Source organism: Cebus imitator, unplaced genomic scaffold (genome assembly GCF_001604975.1).
Source record: "Cebus imitator isolate Cc_AM_T3 unplaced genomic scaffold, Cebus_imitator-1.0 Scaffold0, whole genome shotgun sequence".
Classification (NCBI taxonomy): domain Eukaryota; kingdom Metazoa; phylum Chordata; class Mammalia; order Primates; family Cebidae; genus Cebus; species Cebus imitator.
Window position 1 is genome coordinate 10,221,029 of NW_016107315.1, and position 7,673 is coordinate 10,228,701.

Below are 7,673 nucleotides of genomic sequence, written 5' to 3' on the forward strand. Positions count from 1 at the left end.
CCAGTGTGTGATGCTCCCCTCCCTGTGTCCATGTGTTCTCATTGTTCAACACCCACCTATGAGTGAGAACATGCGGTGTTTGATTTTCTGTTCTTATGTCAGTTTTTTTCTTACTGATGAGTTCTTTGTAGATTCTGGATATTAGTCCTTTGTCAGATGTATAGATTATGAAGATTTTCTCCCATTCTGTGGGTTCCTTGCTGACTGTTCCTTACTCTGCTGACTGTTCTTTTTGCTGTGCAAAGCTCTTTAGTTTAATTAGGTCCCAGCTATTTATTTTCGTCTTTATTGGATTTGCTTTTGGGTTCGTGGTCATGAAATCCTTGCCTAAGCAATGTCTAGAAGGGTTTTTCCAATGTTATCTTCTAGAATTTTTATAGTTTCGGGTTTTAGGTTTAAGTCCTTAATCCATCTTGAGTTGATTTTTGTATAAGGTGAGAGATGATAATCCAGTTTAATTCTCCTGCTAATGTGGCTAGCCAATTACCCCAACACCATTTGTTGAAAACGGTGTCCTTTCCAGACTTTATGGTTTTGTTTGCTTTGTCAAAGATAAATTGACTGTAAGTATTTGGGTTTATTTCTGGGTTCTCTATTCTGTTCCACTGCTCTATGTGCCTGTTTTTGTACAAGTACCACACTGTTTCGGTGACCATGGCCTTATAGTATAGTTTGAAATCACGTAGTGTGATGCCTCCAGATTTGTTCTTTTTGCTTCGTCTTGCTTTGGCTACATGGGCTCTTTTTTGGTTCCATATGAATTTTAGAAATGTTTTTCTAATTCTCTGAAGAATGATGGTGGTATTTTGATGGGGCTTGCATTGAATTTGTAGGCAGTATGGTCATTTTCACAATATTGATTCCACCCATCCATGAGCATGGGATGTGTTTCCATTTGCGTCATCTATGATTTCTTTCAGCAGTGTTTTAGTGTTTTCCTTGTAGAGGTCTTTCAACTCCTTGGTTAGGTATATTCCTTTCTTTGTTTTGTTTTGTTTTGTTTTTGCAGCTATTGTAAAAGGGGTTGAGTTCTTGATCTGGTTCTCTGCCTGGTCACTGTTGATGTATAGAGCTACTGATTTGTGTACATTAGTCTTGTGTCTAGAAACTTTGCTGAATTCTTTTATCAGTTTTAGGAGCTTTCTGCAGGAGTCCTTAGGGTTTTCAAGATAAACAATCATCTTGTTAGCAAATAGTGACAGTTTAACTTCCTCTTTACCAATTTGGATGCCATTTATTTATTTATGTATTTATTTATTTCTCTTGTCTGATTGCTCTGGCTAGGACTTCCAGTACTATACTGAAGAGGAGTGGTGAGAGTTGGCATCCTCATCTTGTTCCAGTTCTCAGAGGGAATGTTTTCAACTTTTCGTCATTCAGTATTATGTTGGCTGTGGGTTTGTCACAGATGGCTTTTATTACCTTAAGGTATGTTCCTTGTATGCTGAATTTGCTGAGAGTTTTAATCATAAAGCAATACTGGATTTTGTCGAATGCTTTTTCTGTATCTATTGAAGTGATCATACGATTTTTGTTTTTAATTCTGTTTATGTGGTGTATCACATTTATTTACTTGCATGTGTTAAACCATCCCTGTATCTCTGGTATGAAACCCACTTGATCATGGTGGATTATCTTTTTGCTATGTTGTTGGATTTGGTTAGCAAGTATTTTGTTAAGGATTTTAGCATCTATGTTCAAGGACAACAGTTTGTAGTTTTCGTTTTTCGTTATGTCCTTTCCTGGTTTTACTATTAGGGTGATGCTAGCTTCATAGAATGAATTAGGGAGGGTTCCTTCTTTCTCTGTCTTGTGGAATAGTGTCAAAAGGATTGGTACCAATTCTTCTTCGAATGTCTGATAGAATTCTGCTGTGAATCCATCTGGTCCTGGACATTTTTTTGTTGGCAATTTTTAAATTACCATTTCAATCTGGCTGCTTGTTACTGGTTTTTTTGGGATACCCAATTCTTCCTCATTTAAGCTAGGAGGGTTGTATTTTCCCAGGAATTTATCCATCTTTTCTAGGTTTTCTATTTTATGTGTGTAAAGATGTTCATAGTAGCCTTGAATGATCTTTTATATTTTAGTGGTTTCAGTTGTAATATCTCCTGTTTCATTTCTTAGTGAAGTTATTTGGATTTTTTTCTCTTCTTAATCTTGCCAATGGTCTATAAATTTTATTTATCTTTTCGAATAACTAGCTTTTTGTTTAATTTATCTTTTGTTAATTTTTGGTTTCCAATTTCATTTAGTTCTGCTCTGATCTTGGTTATTTCCTTTCTTCTGCTGGGTTTGGGTTTGATTTGTTCTTGTTTCTCTAGTTCCTTGAGGGGTGACCTTAGATGTCAAGTTTGTGCTTTTTCAGTCTTTTGATTTAAGTATTTAGGGCCATGAACTTTCCTCTTACCACTGCCTTTCCTATATCCCAGAGGTCTTAATAGGTTGTGTTATTATTGCCATTCAGTTCTAAGAATTTTTTAATTTTCATCCTGATTTCATTTTTGGCCCAACACTCATTCAGGAGCAGGTTATTTAATTTCCATGTGTTTGCATGGTTCTGAAGGTCCCTTTTGGAGTTCATTTCCAGTTTTATTCCACTGTGGTCTGAGAGAGTACTTGATATAATTTCAATTTTCTTAAACGTATTGAGGCTCATTATATGGTCTATCTTGGAGTAAGTTCCATGAGCTGTCAAGTAGAATGCATATTCTCCGTTGTTGGATGAAATGTTCTGTATATATCTGTTAAGTCCATTTGTTCCAAGGTATAGTTTAAATCCATTGTTTGTTGATTTTCTGTCTTGATGATCTATCTAGTGCTGTCAGTGGAGTATTGAAGTCCCCCACTATTATTGTGTGGCTATCTATCTCATTCTTTAAGTCTAATAGTAATTATTTTATAAATTTGAGAGCTCCAGTGTTAGGTGCATATATGTTTAGAATTGTGATATTTTCCTGTTGGACAAGGAAAATAGATTATATAATGGTATCATGTCCCTCTTTGTATCTTTTAACTGCTATTGCTTTGAAGTATTCTTTGCCTGATATAAAAATAGCTATCCCTGCTTGCTTTTGGTGTCTATTTAGATGAAATGCCTTTTTCCACCCCTTTACTTTAAGGCTATGTGAGTCTTTACCTGCTAGGTAAGTGTCCTGAAGGCAGCAGATGGTTGGTGAGTTTTTATCCATTCTGCAATTCTGTATCAATGTTAGTGTTGCAATGTGAAATACAATTGCATTCATCATGCTCTTTGTTGTCTATGTACTTTGGTTTTTTCGTTTTTTGTTTTTGCTTTTTAACTCATATTTTTGTTGTATAGGTCCTGTGTGATTTATGCCTTAAAGAGGTTCTGTTTTGATGTGTTTCCAGGATTTGTTTCAAGATTTAGAGCTCCTTTTAGCAGTTCTTGTAGTGGTGACTTGGTAATGGTGAATTCTGTCAACAATTGTTTGTCTGAAAAAGACCATATCTTTCCTTCATGTAAGATGCTAGTTTCACTGGATACAAAATTCTTGACTGATGATTGTTTTGTTTGAGGAGGCTGAAGGTAGGGCCCCAATCCCTTCTAGCTTGTAGTGTTGACACTGAGAAATCTGCTGTTAATCTAATAGGTTTTTCCTTACAGGTTACCTGGTGCTTCTGTCTCACAGCTCTTAAGATTCTTTCCGTCTTCTTAACTTCGGATAACTTGATGACAATGTGCCTAGGTGAAGATCTTTTTGCGGTGAATTCCTGGGTGTTCTTTGTGCTTCTCATATTTGGATGTCTAGGTCTCTAGCAAGGCCAGGGAAGTTTTCCTTGGTTATTCCCCCAAATATGTTTTCAAGCTTTTAGAATTCTCTTCGTCCTCAGGAACACTGATTATTCTTAGGTTTGGTCGTTTAACATAATCCCAGACTTCTTGGAGGCTTTGTTTGTATTTTCATATTCTTTTTTTGTCTTTGTTGGGTTGGGTTCATTCGAAGACCTTTTCTTGAAGCTCTGAATTTCTTTCTTCTACTTGTTCAATTCTATTGTTGAAACTTTCCAGAGCATTTTGCATTTCTAAAAGTGTATCCAAAGTTTCCTGAATTTTTTGTTTTTTCTTTAAGCTATCTATTTCCTTGAATATTTCTCCCTTCACTTCTTTTGTCATTTTTTGGATTTCCTTGCATTGGGCTTCCCTTTCTCTGGTCCCTCCTTAATTAGCTTAATAACTAACCTCCTGAATTATTCTTCAGATAAATAAGCGATTTCTTCTTGGTTTGGAATCATTGCTGGTGAACTAGTATGATTTTTTTGGGCAGTTTTGAAGAGCCTTGTTTTGTCATGTTACCAGGGTTGGTTTTCTGGTTCCTTCTCATTTGGGTAGGCTCTGTCAGAGGGAAGGTCTAGGGATGAAGGCTGTTGTTCAGATTCTTTTGTCTCTTGACGTAGTACTCTCCCCCTTTTCCTATGGATGTGGCTTCCTTTGAGCCAAACTGAAGTGATCGTTGTTTCTCTTCTAGGGCTTGAAAACCTGCCCCAGCCTATCTGCCTCCCAGCTGGGAAAGAAAAGGGCTTGGTTCTTCCCCCACCTGCGGAGTCTGCACACCAGATTTGCATCCTCCCCTGAGTTCTGGCCAGGAGGCTTTTCGCCTCATTCAAATTGTTAACGAAGTTCAGCTAGAGATCTGCTTTTGCCTGTGTGGTTTTACCCTCTGCTCCTCTCTCATTGGATCCCTGTGGTGCCAGGCAGGAATGGCCTGCTGGGGGACCTAGCCAGCTCCCAGGGCCTTTCTACTGTTTCCTCTACCCCTGTATTTTGCTCAGCTTCCTAAACTGACTCGGCTCCAGGTAAAGTCAGAAACTTCTCCCACAAACAGACTTTCGGCCTCTCCAGTGGGGGTGTGTGTGACATGGCAATTGTCCCATAAACTGCATACCTCGACCATACCTCGGCTTTCCGTTGAAACTGCTCTCTGTAACCCTAATGTGACAGGCAAGCAGTCCAAACCCATGCCATCTTGGCCCTTGCGACTTGTAATAAGTAACTAAGGTCTGTAACTTCCACCCTACCCAGACAATGTGTAAACTAACGCTTATCTTGACTTCTGTGAACCACTTAAGTAACAATCGGAATGTCCAAAGTCCCCTGGCCCTGGGAATGTCCAAAGCCCCTCACCCTCACCCCTGACCAAGAGGTGATTTACGGGCATAAAAGGTCTTGACACCCTCCTTTTGGGGCCACGGGTTAGAGAGACGCAAGTCCTCTGTGGCTGCTGGCAATAGAGACCCTGTAATTTGGCCTAGTCTTTGTCTCAGTGGTGATTTCACACTTGCTTGGTTACAACAGTATGTTCAGAGAGGAGGGTCTCCCTCTCCCACTTACACAGTTGGGGCACTCACAATTTTGGGGGGGGTCTCCTGCGTCCTGCAGGGGCAGTCCACTTCCTTCAGAGGGTCTGTGGGTCCTCTTGGGATTGCTGGTTTGTTCTTTCAGTCAATCTAGAGCTAAAATTCACAATGTGAGCTGCTGCCCGCTGCTCTGTCTGGAGCTGCAATCTAGTCCTGACTCCCATCTGCCAGGATCTCCCTTCAGTCACAATTCCTCTTTAAGCAGTAAGGTATGAGAGTATCCTTGACTTCAAGTACCCAACAGAGAGAGAAAAGAGCTCATTGGTATTTCCCTGGTAATCAATGAGGTTGGCATCTTTTCCTATACAGCTAGTGCTCGACTTACGACCACGATTGGTTCCGACAGACCGATAGTAACACGATTTGGTCATAAGTTGAGTAGGCTATATGCACGCAGAGATGGTTGTGCTGCCGGAAGCTGGTCCGCACTGTTGTATGCCCAGCTGGGCAACGTTTGCGCTGCCAGACGCGATTATGGTTGTAAAGTCGAATGGTTGTAAGTTGCATAGGTCATAAGTCGATCAATACCTGTATTCACTGATGATTTGAAGTTGCTTTCTATGTTGTTTATTCATCTCGGTACCAACTGATTTGTCTTTTTGTTGCTTATCTTTTTCTTGCATTTCTGTCAGAGTTCTTTGTATATTAGAGACATTAGTCTTTTATCAATTATAGTCATCATTTGTATTTATTTCCTAATCTATTATTTTTTTAACCTTATTTATGGGCTTTTTTAATATACACACTGTTTCATAACAGTTTTATTGAGATGTAAGTCACATTTTAAAGGTTATAATTGAGTGGATTTTAGTATGTTGGTTGTGCGATCGTTGTTAAAATGTGCGCTCTGAATGAAGAGACCCCCAAACAGGCTTTGTGTGAGCAACATGGCTGTTTATTCACCTGGGTACAGGCGGGCTGAGGCCGAAAAGGGCATCAGCGGAGGGTGGAGGGATAGGGCTTGGTTTTATATGTTTGGGGTAAACAGTGGAAAGTTACAGAAGTAACTTTAGGATGTTTTTTTTGCAAGCTGGGAGGGGGTTGTAGGTTTGCAAGCTGGGAAGGTGGTCGGAGGATGTGGAGTCATGAGGTTGGCCAAGTTGGGAGGGGGTCATAGGGAGTCAGGAGGCTGGCCAAGGTCAGTTACAAAGTCCAATAGCCTTGTCAATTGAGGCCGGAATAAGAAACAGTAGAAGAATGTCTCAGGTTAGTTAGGCGCAGCAGGGGTTGTTCGTTTCTTCCAGGAACTCATGTGGGGTGTGTGTGCAGGTCATAGAGATTACCATGCCATCCACAGTGTGGTCAGATCTTACAATCATCACCCAGTATCTAATTTCAGAACATTTCCATCACCCCAAAAAGAACACTGTATCCATTAGTACCCTTACTTCTAAATAAGAAGACTTACTTGTTACTCCCCCATTGTCCCTGCCCCTTACAATCACTAATACAATTTCTGTCTCTATAAACTTGCCTATTCTGGACATTTCATACAAATGGAATCACATGATATATGGCCTTTTATAACTGGCTTCTGTCATTTAACCTAACATTTTCAAGATTCATCCATGTTCTAGCATATAATCAGTACCTTGTTCCTTTTCATGGCTGAATAATAACTCTTTGTATGGATAGAACGCATTTTGTTTATCTGATCACCTGTTGATAAATTCTTGGCTTGTTTCCATTTGTTGGCTGTTACAAGTTACTGCTATAAATATTCATGTATAACTTCAGTTGCTTCTACTTTTTGGCTATTATGAATAATATTGCCATGAACATTCATATATAACTTCTGTGACTATGTTTTTATTTATCTAGGGCGTATACCTAGGAGTGAAGTTGTTAGGCCTTAGGGTAACTCCTTGTTTAATATTTTGAGAAACTGACAGACTCTTTTCCAAAGCAGCTGCAACGTTTCACATTCCTAATGTATGAGGGTTTCAATTGCTCCGTATCCTCACCAATACTTATTATCTGCCTTTTTTATTATACCCATCCTAGTAGGTATGAAGTGGTATGTTATTGTGATTTTTATCAGCATTTCCCTAATGACTAATGATGTTGAGTATCTTTTCATGTGCTTATTGGCCATTTATATATCTTATTTGGAGAAATGTCTATTCAGAGATCCTTTGTCCATTTAAAAATTGGGTTGTCTTTTTGTTGTTGAGTTGCAAGAGTTCTTTATATAGTCTGGATACAAGTTCCTTGTCAGGTATATACTTTGCAAAATTTTGTGCCCATTCTGTGGGTTGTGTTTCAATTTTCTTGATGGTGTCTTTTGAAGCACA

The 7,673-nt window shown here is 39.2% G+C and overlaps 1 long non-coding RNA gene across 1 annotated transcript in view; it reads left to right on the forward strand.

The window, feature by feature from the left end:
• The window catches only part of LOC108307600, a 19,023-nt gene extending 12,424 nt beyond the window's left edge, over positions 1–6,599 (forward strand). Inside the window, exon 3 of the long non-coding RNA XR_001826598.2 lies at positions 6,508–6,599. This is a non-coding gene — a long non-coding RNA (uncharacterized LOC108307600). The remainder of the gene's footprint in view (positions 1–6,507) is intronic.
• The last annotated feature ends 1,074 nt before the right edge of the window (positions 6,600–7,673 follow it).